The sequence below is a fragment of the Aethalodelphis obliquidens genome, unplaced genomic scaffold (genome assembly GCF_003676395.1).
Source record: "Aethalodelphis obliquidens isolate GAN/ISIS:26980383/991018 unplaced genomic scaffold, ASM367639v1 scaffold6, whole genome shotgun sequence".
NCBI lineage: Eukaryota > Metazoa > Chordata > Mammalia > Artiodactyla > Delphinidae > Aethalodelphis > Aethalodelphis obliquidens.
In genome coordinates this window covers 2,898,733-2,915,364 of record NW_020837950.1, presented here as the reverse complement: position 1 = coordinate 2,915,364, position 16,632 = coordinate 2,898,733, and the positions used below count along the sequence as shown (strand labels likewise).

Below are 16,632 nucleotides of genomic sequence, written 5' to 3'. Positions count from 1 at the left end.
CCTCCTTTTGAACTTTGGCCTCATCCTGGGAGCTTCCATGTCCTTGTAGACACCCCCTCTACATCCTTGACCTTGTCAACTCTAAGGACAGTTATCACTACTCCTCTTAAGCTGCCCATTTTCGGGGCCACCCCTTGGATCTTCTTATCATGCAAAAATCTTCAATTTCAAGAAAAAACTCTGAGGATGCTGCTCCCCCCCTGTATTCTTTTAGCCATTCAGATTTTCCACTCCCCTACCCAAATCCTACCTTCCTCTTTGAATTGATTGTGACCCCTGGTTCTTGACTCCTAGAGGCTGCCCAAGAATATTGTTCCCTACTGTTTTCACTTCAAGCCTGTCTGGTCCAGATCCCACTTCCTTGCCTGCATCCTCGACTTCCTAATGGCCTGGCAGAACCAGGGTGCCAGGCTTCTCTCTTCCTATAAGCACGGTGGTTGGTGCCACTATATCTGTACGCTCTGCAACGCCAGCCGCGCTAGTCAAGTCTCCTCGGCACTCCTGGCCCGTGACTCTTCTCTGCAGCCATCCCGCCTTCCGTTCATTTGCCTTGCCTGGTACACTAGGCTTTTCATGACCTGGTCCCTGCCTGCCAATCATACCTCATCAACACCTCCACATCCTTTCCACCCACAGAATACCACCCACGCCCCAGCCCCCATGCCCTGGTAACACTGTGTTAGAGGGACTGCCCCCCCGTACCCCCATTTCCGCAGGAGAGTGGTTTCCAAAGCAAACTCCGACCGTGCTTCGCCCTTCACTCATTCTGCCCCTGCAAGTCCATCGCTGGAAAAATGGAAAAAAAACCACAGGCAAGCTTGGCTTCTCTCCTCCCCTTTCTGTCTTGGGAATGAGCCCGAGTTTTCCTCTGCAGCTCCACCTGCTGAGTCTTCCCCAGGCAGGCTTCTGTTTGAGAAGCTGCCGTGCCCAGATCTGCTCAGGCTGGGTGCGTTCAAGCTCTGTTTTCCCTTGTTCCAGGCCTCGTTCTCCAATTTAGCTATTACCATTTGAAAGGCGATATTTTGGCCTCCATAATTACTCCCTTGACTTTTTCTCCAATTATTCCAAACTCAGGAGAGTCACTGTTCGTTGGGGTCCCCTTGGATATCTCAAAAAACCTGAGTGTGGTTCCCACAACAGCCAGGGTCTCTCACTGCTAGGCTCTTACCCATGCAGCACCATCTTAACAGTTCTTCTTCATTTACCATCGCCTGGATTGATGTTAGGCACTTTTATATATTCTCCTACAGAATCCTGGCAGAAACCCCATGAGCTAGCTCTGCTTAGCAGAGGAAGAAGCTGAGTCTCTGAGTGGTAAAGTAACTTGTCCAACATGCCCAGCAGGTTACAGGCAAACCTGACACTCAGGTATTTCCCTTCCTTCCGCTTGGGTAACTCCTTCTCCCTCTTCGTGTCTCAGCACAGATGCCACCTCCTTTAGAGAATCTCCCCTGGCTTTCTGACATCTGCACCTGTGCTGTGCTCTCCTTACGCCCTACTCCAGCAGTTATTGTGCTGATTGTAATTTATTACAGACAATCCGCTCTCTAGACAGTCAGCTAGTGAACACGACTTTTCATAGACCTTCAGGACGTAGCCCAGTGCCTGGAAGGAACACAGCCCAGTGCCTTCAATAAATATTAGTTAAAAGAACTAAAGATGACTATAAAACAAGGGAAGGGATGGGGGAAGGGAGGGAATTCCCATTGTTAGGTTAAATTTGGAAGTATCCCTCCTTCCTTTTCCCAGGAGTCTGGGCTTGTAGACTTTGGGAAGGGAACTAACTTTATTACATTTAATTTTCACAGTAATACTACATTTTAGACATTCATTCTTCATTCATTCACTTATTCAAAGAAAATTGTTAAACACTCTTAAGGATGAGAAGAATCTCTGTTTTCAGGAACTCATAATCAATGCAGAAGCAGAGTTAAAGACAAAGGATTAAAGCACAGGTGGAAATTACCAGGTGCTTGTGCAGTTGCAGGAGAGAGGAAGGTCAGCTTGTTTCTTCTCATGTAAAGGCTTTAAGTTGTTAAAGGGTTCTGCCCAAGTTCACCCAGCTAGTAAATGACGGCGCTGACACTGGGGTGCAGATCTGCTTACTTCACAGCCTCTTTCCCGGGCTCCACATAGCCTCGCCTTGGCCCTTAGGCAAGAAGGGGGCTCATGGGAACAGAGACTTGCCCTGCTTCTAGATTCTGTGTGTGTCACTCCAGAGAACCTGAGGCTTCTTATTATGCCTTAACAATTTTCACGAATGTAGAGGCGGGTTCTCTGAGTGGGTAGAAAAACGAACAACTTCTCAAATGTGGTCTCAGAGTTTCATGCCCACAGTCAGGATTGGCTGACACCTTGAGAAGAACTTGAAAAAGACCTGTGCTCTCAGGTGACAGTAACATCTGTAGATATTTAGACGAATTGAAATTCCTTTAAAGAGGAGTTGACGACTTCGGTAAACCTTAGTTAAAATCCTCACCTCAGGGCTTCCCTGGTGGCGCAGTGGTTGAGAGTCCGCCTGCTGATGCAGGGGACACGGGTTCGTGCCCTGGTCCGGGAAGATCCCACATGCCGCGGAGCGGCTGGGCCCATGAGCCATGGCTGCTGAGCCTGCGCGTCCGGAGCCTGTGCTCCGCAACGGGAGAGGCCACAACAGTGAGAGGCCCGCGTACTGCAAAAAAAAAAAAAAAATCCTCACCTCAAACTTCATAAGCTTTTTCAGTGTTGTATAATTTAAATCCCACTTAATTCTATTTTTTGTACACTCAGTCCTCAGTGAAGAAGACCGTATGACCATTCTCTTCACCAACGCTCCGTATACTTGCTGCCTTTTATGTTGTCTAATAGAGTGCTCTGTCTAGGCCTAAGAGTCCAACTTCTTCAAACTTTTTCCTGAAAAAGTTGAAAGTTCAAAATAACTAGTAACATACGGTGACTCACAGATACACACACAAAACGGCCCAGTAAGAGGATGGAGTGGAAAAGGCAAAAGCAAGAAGGGAATCACGTTGCTGGTTCCTTCGGGTGTGATAAGCACAGAAGCAGCTAACTTTCTAGGTAGGGAAGTGTTTTCCTTCCCACTGAACTTTTGCTTCCATCCAAGAGAGGCCATGTTCTCAAAAACGGGGATCATTGCCAAGAATCCTGTCCTTCAGTTCTCCTAAGTCAAAGAATAGAAGAAAGGATATCAGGAGAACCACTCACCATTAATGTGGAGACAGCTCTTGGTCTGATTCTGACTACCAGAGTCTCAGCAAAGGGAAGTTCGTTTGTCTGTTCTCAGATCATGAGCAGGTGAAGATGTTCCTCCTCAGCTTGGACAATGAACCTGGATGGTTGCCTCTCTTTTCAGCCCTTCTTAGAGCTGAATTTCCCTGGGCACCTGCCACTACACCATGATGAGGTGCCCGGAGTAAACAAGGGCGCTTCCTGTTGGTCGTGAAGCCACAGCAAGGCGGAGCAGTGAACATGGATTCCGGTGATGTGGACGAAGGCATCTCCACGGCCAGTTCTGGTAACTCTGGCTCCAGGAGCTGCCAGCTCCTCCCAAGTTCAGCGTGGAAGCTGCACTTGCAGTCGAAGTTTAGATTATCACCGAGTGAGGAATACTTTCCCCTCCTACTCACCCTCGCCAATTATGAGAATGTGGGGTTGTTGCCATCATAAACCTTTCCTGGAGTCCCCCGTTACCGGGTGGCTCAACTAATCCTGCATTGGAAATGTTGACCTCAACTGCAACCAAGGTGCCAAAGTGCAAACAGCAGAAGCTCATTCTCCCTGGGGTATGAGACTGTCTGAAAGATGTCTGCATCTTATTTTCCAATCCCTTCAGCTCAGTTCGATGAACATTTGCAGAGAGTTAAGAGCTAGAAGCAGTGTTATAAACCGGCCCGGGGAATAGAGGCCCCAGATCTCCAAGTTCTCTGTTTGTACTGCCTTCATTGAGGCTTTGTCAATATCAGTACTGGCCATCTGCCTAGGGCGGCTAGGCTGGTCTTTTCAGCTCACCGTGTCCCCCAGAAGTGGCATGGTCCACGTGGCAAGGGAGAGGCTGGCCTTCAGTTGTTTCTCCCACTTTCTCTGAGTCGCCCCAGGAGGTGGACGGAAGTACGGCTTTGACAAGTCCTGCCACGGGTGTATTCCCACCTCTGCGTTGGGTGACTTTCACTGAAGTGTCTCCCCAGGGTGGCCAGTCCTTTTGCATTATTTGGCTGCACCTGGATCAATACGGTTCATGTTCCATCCACCCACCTATAAACTCGCAGCTGTGACTATGGAGTGTGTGGGGCAGCAAGCCAGGTGTACCTCAGGATGCTTTTCTTTTCTTTTTTTTTAATATTTATTTATTTTTTTTATTTGGTTGCACCAGGTCTTAGTTGTGGCAGGCAGTCTCCTTAGTTGTGGCTCACAGGCTCCTTAGTTGTGGCATGCGAACTCTCAGTTGCAGCATGCATGTGGGATCTAGTTCCCTGACCAGGGATCGAACCCGGGCCCCCTGCACTGGAAGCGCAGGGTCTTATCCACTGTGACACCAGGGAAGTCCCTGCTTTTCTTCAATGTCATATAGCTGTGCAGTTTTGGCAGAGGGGACAGCAGACGTGCTGGGCATGTCCCCTCCTCATCTCTGCCTCAAGGGGATGCTGCACACACCAACTCCTTTGAACTTGAAGGTGGAAGAAGACCTGTGAGTCTTCTGATCTACCCTCTACCCATCTGAAGGTAGCATCGTCTCCAGAATAAAGGAACCAGGAACCACATGCCAGAGGTCACCAGCAGGTCAGTCCCAAGCGCTAGTCATCTCAAAGCCAAACGTTCTAAACTGATTGCCATTATTTCTCCCTGCCCCCATCCCCTCTCCTACAAATCTCCTAGTTCTATAGAAACTGTATACTACCTACCCTCTTCATCCGTGCTTAAATGGAAAGAGGAACATAGAAAGAGTAATCAGGGTCTGTCAATGCACATGCCCAAAGTAATGGGAATGAAGTAACCCTCTGTAATGATCCAAGGATGGATTGACCCAAATGTAACAAGAGAGCTCTGCTGTCTATGATCCTGACACCACCATTAGGAGTTAGTCTGGGTCCTGGGAGAAGCAGATGCCAGGATGAGGTTAAGCACGCAAGAACTTGATTAGGGAAGATGCCTGTGTGAGCGACAACAGGACAGGAGCTGAGAAAGGTTGGGAAAGCACATGGAAAAGCTTAATCATGTGTTTGTTGAATGAATGGGTGGATGGATGGATGGATGGATGAATGGATGAATGAATGGGCAAAGTATAGTTTGGAAAGGGGAGGAGAAAGGAAGCATCTGGGTACAAAACGATGTGAATTAGCAGAGTTGCTATTAAGTTGTAGGCAGGGTAGATATTCAGCTGGGGCTGTACTGGGTGTTTTACTCCTGACATCTCCTCTGATTGTTCAGGTCTATTCAGACTGGTTGATGCCTGTGCTGTACTGATTGCTGAATATTTTGAAAATCATCCCTAGTTACATGGACTATCATATCGCCTAGAATACCTGGTGATGTTTTCACAAACGGAAAGTTACTTATTTCTGATGGCCGTCCCACCGCAACGTGGGGCCACGACACATGCTGAGAATTCTCGCAGATGGTGGTGGCGTCATCATCAGGGCAGCTGCCCAAATCCATTTGCTGTTCTGTGACTCTGACGGAGGGCAATTTAGCAAATTGAGGCTATGTCCATTCCAAGTTTCTGAGGAGCTGCTGATGTTTGCTCTACTCTCCCTAGGAAAGACTTTATATTACTTCCCCCCCCCTCCCCGCCCCAGTAAAAATATACCAGCAACCAACGCTGGTGGACTTCTTTGTTCTCTTATAAGCACAGGACGGCCTCCTCAGACTGGAGAGTATTTGAAGAAAAAATAAACTGAGACCAAGTGAAATGTGACCTGTTATTAAAGTTTTTATACCCGCAACATGCTGAAGTAATGGGAATACCTGGGGGGCAAACTGATGAAATGTCTAGACTTAAAAGCCAGGTGGACAAGAAGAAGAACTGGCAGATCCCATGAGGACATGGGAGCTGGAGACAGGGAGGAACAAGAGAAGGGAACTCAGGAACCCCCGTAGATTGTACCAAGGACCTTGAACTCTCATGGGCAGTGGTATTGGGGTTTAGGCCAAGTTTAACTAGCGCTCCAAAGAGTATATAAGGGGATACACCTGGTATCTGGGGTGTACTTAGGTTAGCTGGACTTGTTGTTTCTTTTTCTTTTTTTTTTTTTTGCGGTACGCGGGCCTCTCACTGCTGTGGCCTCTCCCGTTGCGGAGCACAGGCTCCGGACGCGCAGGCTCAGCGGCCATGGCTCACGGGCCCAGCCGCTCCGCGGCATGTGGGATCTTCCCGGACCAGGGCACGAACCCGCGTCTCCTGCATCGGCAGGCGGACTCTCATCCACTGCGCCACCAGGGAAGCCCTGGATTTGTTGTTTCTTGTAACCAGAAATGAATTATGAATATCAGTCAAAAGTCAGAGACAGACTAATTTGACTTTCATATAATTCTCCAGGACTGAAAATCTGTGCCCATGTCTGGGATGGGGCTGAACCACTTGGGTGGGAATAGCAGGTCACAGGTCACCAAGAAAAGAGCAATGCAGGAGCAGGAAACTGGAAAAGATGACGCTTTGGAGGTATAGCATTCTGAGGGAAGTGACATGCTTTCTTACATGCATTTAAACTCCCCTTCCAGAGTAATAGAGTGGTTTCATTTTCTGACACAGGGCACAAGCTCTCTTTCTCTCAGAGTTCTAGTCATTGCTTCTCTCCTGCGTGGTAATGCCTTCACCCACCCACCGAAACACACACTGTCAGTAGCCCTGAGTCTGCACTGTCCCTCTGCTCACCTGGGAAACGGCCCCTTTTCATAAGCTGTTTTCAATGACTGGATTTGTTTACAGTGCCTGTTTGCCACCCAGATTGATACAGTGGCCCAAAGCCACACACAGCCCTCTTCTTTCCTCTGTACCAAAGGTCTGCAGGAAAGAATAGCTAAAAATCCCTGCCTTTTTGTGGCAGGTGGAGACAGAAATGAGTTTAGGGCTGGGCAGCGGAAAACTCAAGGAATTTAGACTGCAGATATCCCACCTCGGATATTGATCAAACTTGTGAAAATCAGGACAAAGAAAAAGCTTAAAAAATAAAATCAAACCAATCATAAAAGAATTGGAGAGAAGTAGAATTGAGCATATCCACCATCATGAAGAACATGGCATTTCCTCGTCACTCCATTAAAACCGCACACCCTCGGCCAACGTACCAATGACGTCCTGTGGCCAGACCCATGCCGATTCTCAGTCCTCATCGATGACTTTTCCCTTTCACTCTACTCCAGCCACACTGGCTTCCTGGCTTTTCCTCGTACATAGCAAGCATGCCTCCACCTTACAACTTGGTATTGGCTGTTCTTCCTGCTTGGAACACTTCCAGGTTCCAGGTGTCCACATGGCCTGCTTCCTCCCTCCTTTAATTCAGACTCAAATGTCACCATCTCAGTGGGGTCTATCATGACCACTCTGTTTATAATGACAAACTCCTCCCCCTTGTGCTCCCAATCTTACGTACCCTGCTTTACCTTTTCCTACATCATTATCACTTCTAACACGTTATGTTAATTGTTTATTTATTATGTGTATTGTTTATTGTCTGTCTCCTCCCATAAAATTTCTTGAGATCAGGAATCTTTGTTTTTTACACCAATGCCCAGATATAGTCTAAGACATAGTAGGCGCTCAATAAATATTTGCGGACTAAGTAAATTTCAGAGGCTTTCAAACACAAAGTTTAACTAAATGCTGTTAATGTGATGAAACGAGGGCAAGAAAAGAGGCAAATGAAACGATAAAAAGACCTGAAGTGGCGTATTCACATCAGCAAAGGTGAAATTTAAGTTTAAAATCACTAAACAGGACCAAAAAAAGATATTCCATTATGATAAAAGATACTTTTTATAAAGAAGGTATAACAGTCATAATCCCATTTGCATCAAACACCAAAGTATGCATCAAACGTTAAACATCTAACTATAAACCAAACACTTTTAGAAATGTAACAACAACTTGATTTTTAAAAATCAGTTCTGGTGGATAACTTTAGGATGCCATTAGAATGACCTTGGAATCGTGAACAGAAAATCAGACAAGACAGAAGAGATGCGCAAGAATAACGCAAGGTAGCGTAACGATCTATAAGAGTTGTTGAAAGGATCTATAAATACTTGAGAATAGAATCAAGTAACAAAAAGATGAACAGGCTGTAAACAAGTGCTAAAACAACCTCTCTCTCTTCACATACTCATCAGAGAATTAAGGGAGAATCCAAGGAACCTGGATCACAAGATCACTGCAAGACTTGGAGTCTCCATTAGCCTAGTGAAGTGGAAGCTACCAGGTCAGTTATGGTCTATGACCAGAACTTGTATAGCATAACTTCTCCCATATTCTAATGGTAGAAAGAGTCACAAGGCCACCCAGATTCAAAGGGATGAAAAAATACTTTCTATATCATGATGGGAAGTGTCAAGGTCACACTGAAGAGCATATGGGATGGGAATTGTGGTGTGGTACCCATTTTGGAAAATACAATCTACTACAACAGATAATTGGAATATTTAAAAAGAAATTTTAATATGTTTTCTTTACAATTTACCATGCAGTTGAACATGTTAAAAAATTTAATAAGTTAAGTTATAAAAGTACCCTAAGGGGCTTCCCTGGTGGCACAGTGGTTGAGAGTCCGCCTGCCGAGGCAGGGGACACGGGTTCGTGCCCCGGTCTGGGAAGATCCCACATGCCGCGGAGTGGCTGGGCCCGTGAGCCATGGCCGCTGAGCCTGCGCGTCCGGAGCCTGTGCTCCGCAACGGGAGAGGCCACACCAGTGGAGGGCCTCGGAACCGCAAAAAAAAAAAAAAAAAAAAGTATGCTAAGAAGGGATTATATATGTGTGTGTGTGTATATATATATATATTTTTTTTTTGCTAGATTTATAAATTAAATAATAATGTTTGTAAATTACATTTAAAATCTAAGTAGGTGGATTCTTCTTAGAATATAAAAAACTGGAAAGAACATCACTCACACCCTAAGAAAAAGTAGGATAATCTACAAAATCATAACTCTTCTGGGGTCCATTAGTGATCTGAAGTTGTAGGGCAACCAGCTAGCCTGAAATCTAAGAGAAGATAGGCACTTCCAAGGAAAAAAATATGAGTAATAGCTAATCTGAGGCAGCGCATGGGAAGAAGGCAGATCTGCCGTGAAAGCAAGTAAGAAAAATTCAGCTAAAATCTGTAGTAAATTTCTAAAGTCAAGTTTGGGCTATCATGAGAGTATACACATATATATGAGTCACATATGAGAGTATAGTACAAATATATGAGTCACAGGTAAATAGAGGAGTCATACCTAATCAGAGGCTCTTCTCCACAGACCTCCTGAGAAAGACTGATGCAGGGTAGAAGGTGGAAGAAATGCTTCCTCATGGATCAGGCCTCTGGAAGGAAGATAAGGAAGATCAGACTTCTCGTCAGAAAGGAATAAAGCCTAAGGCAATGGGGGAACATCTTTAAAATGCTGGAAGGGAAAAACTGTCAACCCCAAATTCTACACCCGGTGAAAAAGCCTTGCAAATATGAAGTGAAATTCAGACTTTTTCAGATAAACAAAGACCTAGATCATTTCTTACTAACAGACATGAACTGCAGGAAATCTTAAAGGGATTTCTTTAGGGAGAAGGAACGTGATTTGAGACAGAAACTTGGATTAACACAAAAAATGAATGGCACTGGAAACTGTAAGAATGAATGGACTGTGGAAGTCAGTACACTTAACATCATTTTGGGAGCACATCTGTAATCCAATGTGATTATAACAGGCTATTTAATTTGCCTGAACTGCTCTGAAGGAAATTCAGCATTCTAAAGTATAATGAGAATGGTTATTTATGTACTATTTTGGGGAAAAGGCAACTTAGTTAAGGAAGAATGAGATTGGGACTAAGTTTATTAAAGGGCAAAGAAATTTTAATTTGTGTGGTCAAATGTTAAAAAAAAAAAGTAATGGAGATAAGAAAAATTCAAGGAAGTAAAATGAGCATTGAAAATCTAAAGAAAAAAGGATTACATTTAAAAATCTATCACTTTAATAATTTAAAGCTTAAATTAAAAGAAAATAGTACCAGAATAATGTTCTGACACACGAGCCATCCTCAAAAACACCAAAAAACTTATACTATAACAAACGTAGTAAGGTAGATAGCTAGTGGGAAGCAGCCGCATGGCACAGGGATATTGGCTTGGTGCTTTGTGACAGCCTGGAGGGGTGGGATAGGGAGGGTGGGAGGGAGGGAGACGCAAGAGGGAAGACATATGGGAACATATGTATATGTATAACTGATTCACTTTGTTATAAAGCAGAAACTAACACACCATTGTAAAGCAATTATACCCCAATAAAGGTGTTAAAAAAAAAAAAAAACTTATACTAACCCAATATATCTATTTGACTGTATTGGACAATTCTGGAGAAAGAAGGAAATAAGGGCGTAGATGAATTGACTCATTCTTTTTGTTTACAAACAATTAATTATATAGCATTTGGTATGTGCTAATTTCTATTCTAAGTACTTTATGAATATTAAATAATTTAACCCTCACAAAGACCCTATGAGGTAGATACTATTATTTACATCTTACAAATGTGGTCAAGGTCACATGGTAAGTTCAAGATTGAAAATAAACATATTTTCCCTAAAGACTTTGCTTTTAATCTCTGTGCCATACTGCTTCCCAATACAATAACTGAACAAAACCCTACATTTCAAATAAAGATAATTTTCGTTACTTTTTATATGCCTGCAGAACATTTATAAAGACTGATCATGTAGCTGGCTACAAAGAAAACTTCTGAAATTCAAAAAATAAAGATTTTATAGGTTATATTATCTGATCCCAATTCAATGAATAAGAAAAAAATTATGAAAAGATGACCAAAAACTGTCTACTTGAAAATTAAGAAATACTTAGAAAATATTTGGCTTAAATCAAAAGGGAAATTACCAACCATCTTGAAAGCTATGAAAAGGCAACCTTTGTAAAATACTCTAAGACTCTATGAAATGATACTAGAAAAATTTTACAACCAAAAGCCCTTCCTTGTGAAAGAATAAATATGAGAAGTAAAGAAACTAAATCCACATTCTAAGAAATTAGAAAAAGAACAATAAAGAGTGATTATAAGGGTAAAATCTTAATATAATAGAAAGGAAAAAAGTAGTTGAACACATAAATAAATTTAAAATCTTGTTGTATTAAAAATCTATACATTTGATAAACAACCTAATTTTTTAAAAGGAGAAAAAGCAAAATTATAAAAGATCAGGGAGTAGAAAGAACAGATATTAAAGTGACTAAACATATTAAAAGAAAATATAATTTGAAACTTTATGGCAACAAATTTGAAAACTGGAAAAAACATTGGAAAGGAAGAGGAAAAATGATCTATTTTTGCAGATGATATGATTGTAAACCTAGAAAGCCCAAAGGCATCTGGTAAAAATCCCCTAGAATTAAGCAGAGAATTTTGTAAAGTAGATGGATCCAAAAATATGCCAAAAAAAAAAAAAAAATCATTAGCTTTTCTCTACTCTAGCAATAAAATAGGAATGGAAAAAAATCATTTAAAATCAACCCCTATGGAATATTTGGACATAACAAAAAAAGGAAATAACAAAATCATACTAAAATATGTAAAAGGAGAAACGGAAAGACATGCCATATTCTTGGATGAGAAAACTCAATGCCATAAAAATGTTCCCTCAAATTGTGTATGGATTTCATGAAAACTCACAATAAGGTGGGTATTTTGGTTGTTTGTTTTTGGCAATTGCATAAAGTGATCTTAAAGTTTCTAGAAAAAAATTAAATACTAAAGAAAAGCTAAGTAATTTTAGAAAAGTAAAAATGGGGCAGAGACTTCCTCACCGGTTATTAGAACTCTGTAGAAAGCCACTGTATTCAAATAAGTACCTTATTTGATCCCAGTTTGATTGCACATCCAAGGATACAGTACAAATATATGAGTAAAAAGATAAAGCAAAGCTTTGCGAGAAAATCTAGTAGATTATATGTACTATATTGTGCAGGAAAACTTCCCTGATCAAAACTGAGAAGTCAAAAGCTACGAGAGAAAAGATAGGCATATTTAACTCTAAAATTATAACTTTTAAAGCAAAGATGTCATAAAAATATCATTGACCATAATAGGTTTGCAGAAATACATATCATGCAGATAGTATATTTAATTTTTATAATATACAAATATTTATTATAATTTGACAAGAGAAACAAGAACAAACCAGAGGACTTCCCTGGTGGTCCAGTGGTTAAGACTCCATGCTCCCAGTGCAGCGGGCCCAGGTTGGATCCCTGGTCAGGGAACTAGATCCTGCATGCCGCAACTAAAAGAACCTGAATGCCGCAACAAACATCCCGAAGATGCCTCATGCAGCACTTAAGACTCGGTGCGGCCAAATAAATAAATAAATATTTTTTAAAAAAGAACAAACCGGTAGGAAAATGGACAAAGTCTGTGAATGGGCAGTTCACAGAAAAACAAATCCAAATGTCCGAGAAACAAGGAAAGATCCTCAAATTCACCCAAAGTGAGGGGAATGCAAATTAACAATGAGATATCATTTTATACCTACGAAATTGTCTAAAATTTAAAAGATCTGAGACACTTCTTGCTGGCTGGGTTGTAGGAAAGGGATCACTTTCACGGTCAAAATGAGAAATGCTACAGCCTCTTGGGGAAGCAGTATGGTGATATCTACTTCAAATTTAAAATACATATACTTTTTAGGCCAGAAATCTTTTTCCTGGGAAACTCTCCAATAGAAATAAAGTCAGTAGAACGTAAGGGCTCATATAAACTGTTTTTTTGGAAGGAGGGAGTTGTTTTATTTTGTTTTTTTCAAATTGTCTGTGAAAGCTACAATGTTTCAAGCAATAGGGAATGGCTGAATAAACTATGGCGTAGCCTGTGACAGAACAACACAGCCATCAAGAAGAAGGACATAGAGTTCTGCTAATGGACAGGAGGAATTTCAGAAGGTATTGTTGGCTGAGTAAAGCACAGTGCAGGAAAAAAAAGGGTAATATTTTTCTATTTTTGTAAAACAAACGATGATCAGAAAGCACCTGTGTGTGTATGTGTGCATCTTTATGTGATTATATAGCCATGGGTAAAAATAGGAAAGATACATATTAGATTATTAATAAGGGTTATCTGGGTAGGTGGTGGGTTGGGAATTGATATGCTTGTAAGAGAAGAGGAGGCACCAAGCCTAAAAAAAGGAAAACAAACAAAAAGACCACCCACACATGACCACACACATGTACCTATGTTTAAATCCCTCACATACATGCATTTGTGAAAATGTATGAATGTGTATTGTTCAGACATAAAGAGCTCACCCGGCCAGTTCAAAGGACTCTGCCTCCCAGATAACTTTTTCCTTTCTAGGAACATTTGCTATTCCATTTGTACCCCTGTACCAAAACATTCCCCAGGTAAGAATTTCTGATTCTGGGATTCCCATTCTTAATTCTAAGACCTACCCTCCCATGGCATAGTATTTCATCTCAGAAACAGTGCTCAGAAGGGCTCCAACTTCCTTCTAGAAATGAATATATTTTGGCTTTTCTACCTCTGTCCCTTCTTGTCCATACTTCCTTCTGTGAAATGATCCCCAGGTTAACCTTTGTAAGTAAAGCAAATCACACCATTTGGGGCAGCTTCTCTAGGGGGGTCGGGTTATGGTTCTTCTCTCCCCACAACAGAGAAGTCAGAAGGTGAAGGTACCTGGAGAATGACCAGTTGCTCTTTACGTCATAAGTCCAAGAACTTTAAAGTTGTCTAAGTTGTGAACTTCTTCAGAATCAAATATGGGGTAAACTATAAGAAGACAAGAAAACGAACACGAGATACCATTGGTCAGCCCACGCTGCTGACCGCGCCCTCGGTGTTTACAGAATGTTTACTAGTTTCACATTCCGTGCTCACATCCACCTGCTTCCCTCCGCCTCCTTGTGGTGGAACAATTTCCTTCACTTCAAAGGAAGCTCCAGGTGCAGGGAGGACCCAAGGGGTGTGCCCCCCCCCCCCCCTCAGAATCTGGCTCCTCTTCTTAATGAAACATCTCCTCCCTTCATCTTATCCCAAGTTGACTTTTGGAGCTATTCCTCAATTCATTCATCTGCTTTTGAACTCTGAGAGCGAGAAAGAAATGTAGTTTTCTTTTTTCCTCAAGTCACTGACCCTAGCTGTGTCATGACGTTTCAAACTGATTAACTGCAGAAACAGGAGGGATAATTACACATGTCACTAAAGAGAAAATGACACAAGTTAAAGGAAGGTGAATAGGCTGTGGGAGATTAGTTTTAAGCCATAACTTTTGGGATGGTTTGTTAATGCAGAATTAGTTAACTGATGCTGTGTCAACCCCTTTACCATACGATATGCTTCTCCCAATAAGAATTAGGGACCATTTGTCCACCCCTGTGAATCTGCCTGCGCTGGCCTTGGCATGCCGTGGGAGTTTCAGAGCCTAGGCATTGAGGGACTTTGCAGCTTCCACTCTTGCCCTCCTGGAACCCTGAGATAGACAGGCTGTAAAGGAGCTCAGGCAAGTCTACTGGTGAGTGAGAGACCTTTGGAAGAGAATGGAGGCTCTCACGAACGGCCAGCACTGACTCCCAGACTTGGGAGTGAGGCCATCTTGGACCTTCCGGCTGAAGGCAGCCTCACGAGTGATCCCAGGCAAAAGCTACAGAGAAGTAGCTCAACCAAGCCCCAGAATTAGGAGAGATAATAAACGGCTGTGGGTTTAGCCACTGAGTTTGAAGTGGTGTATCATACAGCAATAGCTGATTAACAGAGTGGCTTGGATGTTTTAACTGAGTATATATCTTTTCTTTCTCTATTCTAGTGTTTCATGTATAACAGGGCTCCTTTTTCATTTTTTTCCTAGAAATCTGGGAAAACGCATTCTCTGCATGGACGCAACTAACTCCTAAATACCACGTATTTAATGGTTCCTGGGAGATAGAAGATTGCAAAGGCAGGCACCACGTCTTATATCTACTCTTCAGGAACCCATACCCAGGATAGCATGGCTGGTGGGAGGTTAGCACATGTTGACCAAATTAAGTGTCTCCTGGGACGCCTGTTGCTGCTTTCATCTCATTTTCTTAATACCTGCATGTGTCACAAAATGAATAGTGACTTGTTGTTGATTTGGTTTAGCTGGCCAGCTCTGCAGATGTTCCCTTGTTGCCTCACTTTTCCACATAGAAAGCTCTCAAAGATCCCAGTACGGAAGAAGAGAGCCTCTCTCCACTTGTGGAGGAACTGATCTCATTGGTCAAGAGTGTACTGATTATAGTACTACTATTGGCAGGAGCGGCAGAAGCAGCAGCTAATGTTTGTTGATACCTTATCATTATGCCAGTCATCACGCTATTCACTTGACATGAATTAACTAATTCAGTTAATTAGTAATCTATCATTTCCATAAGGCAACTGAGGCACAGATGGGCTAATTTATCTGCCGAAGCTAGCACGGTTACACGGCAGAGCCTTAGTGCTTAGCAAACACTCTTGACTCTTCGTGGCTAATTGTATAGTTACAGCTGAAAGGTTTAAACTAAGGAATATTAAACATAGTCATTTATAAAAGTTATCTAACAAGAAATCACCTACAAATGACAATCTCCAAAACTTTTAAATATCACTGTACTTCTCATTAGTCAAGAAGCAAGTATTACTGAGAGTATGTGTCTGTGTGTGTACACAGAAAATTATAAAACATATAAACAAATACAAAAAATAACATCATATAAGAATCTTGGCTTTAAAGGCATTTACACTATTTTGAAGAGAGCAGACTTATACGATGAAATGGCCAAAGAATAAGACAAGATACAACTGAAAAAAGAGCAAAGTAGTTCTGAGACCTCACCTCTTGCAGGGAAGAATCTGAGTCATAATTCAAATCTCCCTTTCACCTCGAAGCAAAACCACAGCTTTCATGTTTGGATGTCACGGCACTAAAAGATGGTCCAATAGCCCAGACTAACCTGTGTTAGTAACTAGAGTAATCTCCAGAAAAGAAAATTTACTTTGGGATTTAAGATGATCAAAATTGATTACTTTTCAAGAAGTTTAGCAACTCAAAGCTGAAAACACAGCTGGGGAAACACTTGAATGTGGGTCCATAAAAACTCCAGAGAAAAATCCATCCTTCTGCCTCGTGATGCGGATACTACACAACATACATGAGCCTATGGGGAAGCAGTTAATATTTTTACACAACCTTGTCGGTGAAGAGAAGAGAAAAATGTAGAGAGACATGCCCACCCACATCTTTGATGTGTGTAATGTAAATATCTTTCTTGTTTTATTGAAGTAAAGGCTAAAGGATTACGTTAAGTCCACCTAGTAAATTGTAACATGGGGATATTATAACCAAACTTGTAAAAAGCTGATTTATCTTCTCAAAATTTAGTGCCAGTAGAATTATTTTTGTTGGGTGAAAAATAACTGTTCTATTT

General features: G+C 42.1%; 1 protein-coding gene across 1 annotated transcript in view; it reads right to left on the bottom strand.

The window, feature by feature from the left end:
- The window catches only part of LNX1 (ligand of numb-protein X 1), a 199,445-nt gene that overhangs the window by 142,544 nt on the left and 40,269 nt on the right, over positions 1-16,632 (bottom strand). Inside the window, exon 2 of the mRNA XM_027102935.1 lies at positions 9,425-9,510. The gene's annotated coding sequence lies outside the window, so the exon portion shown is untranslated. The remainder of the gene's footprint in view (positions 1-9,424; positions 9,511-16,632) is intronic.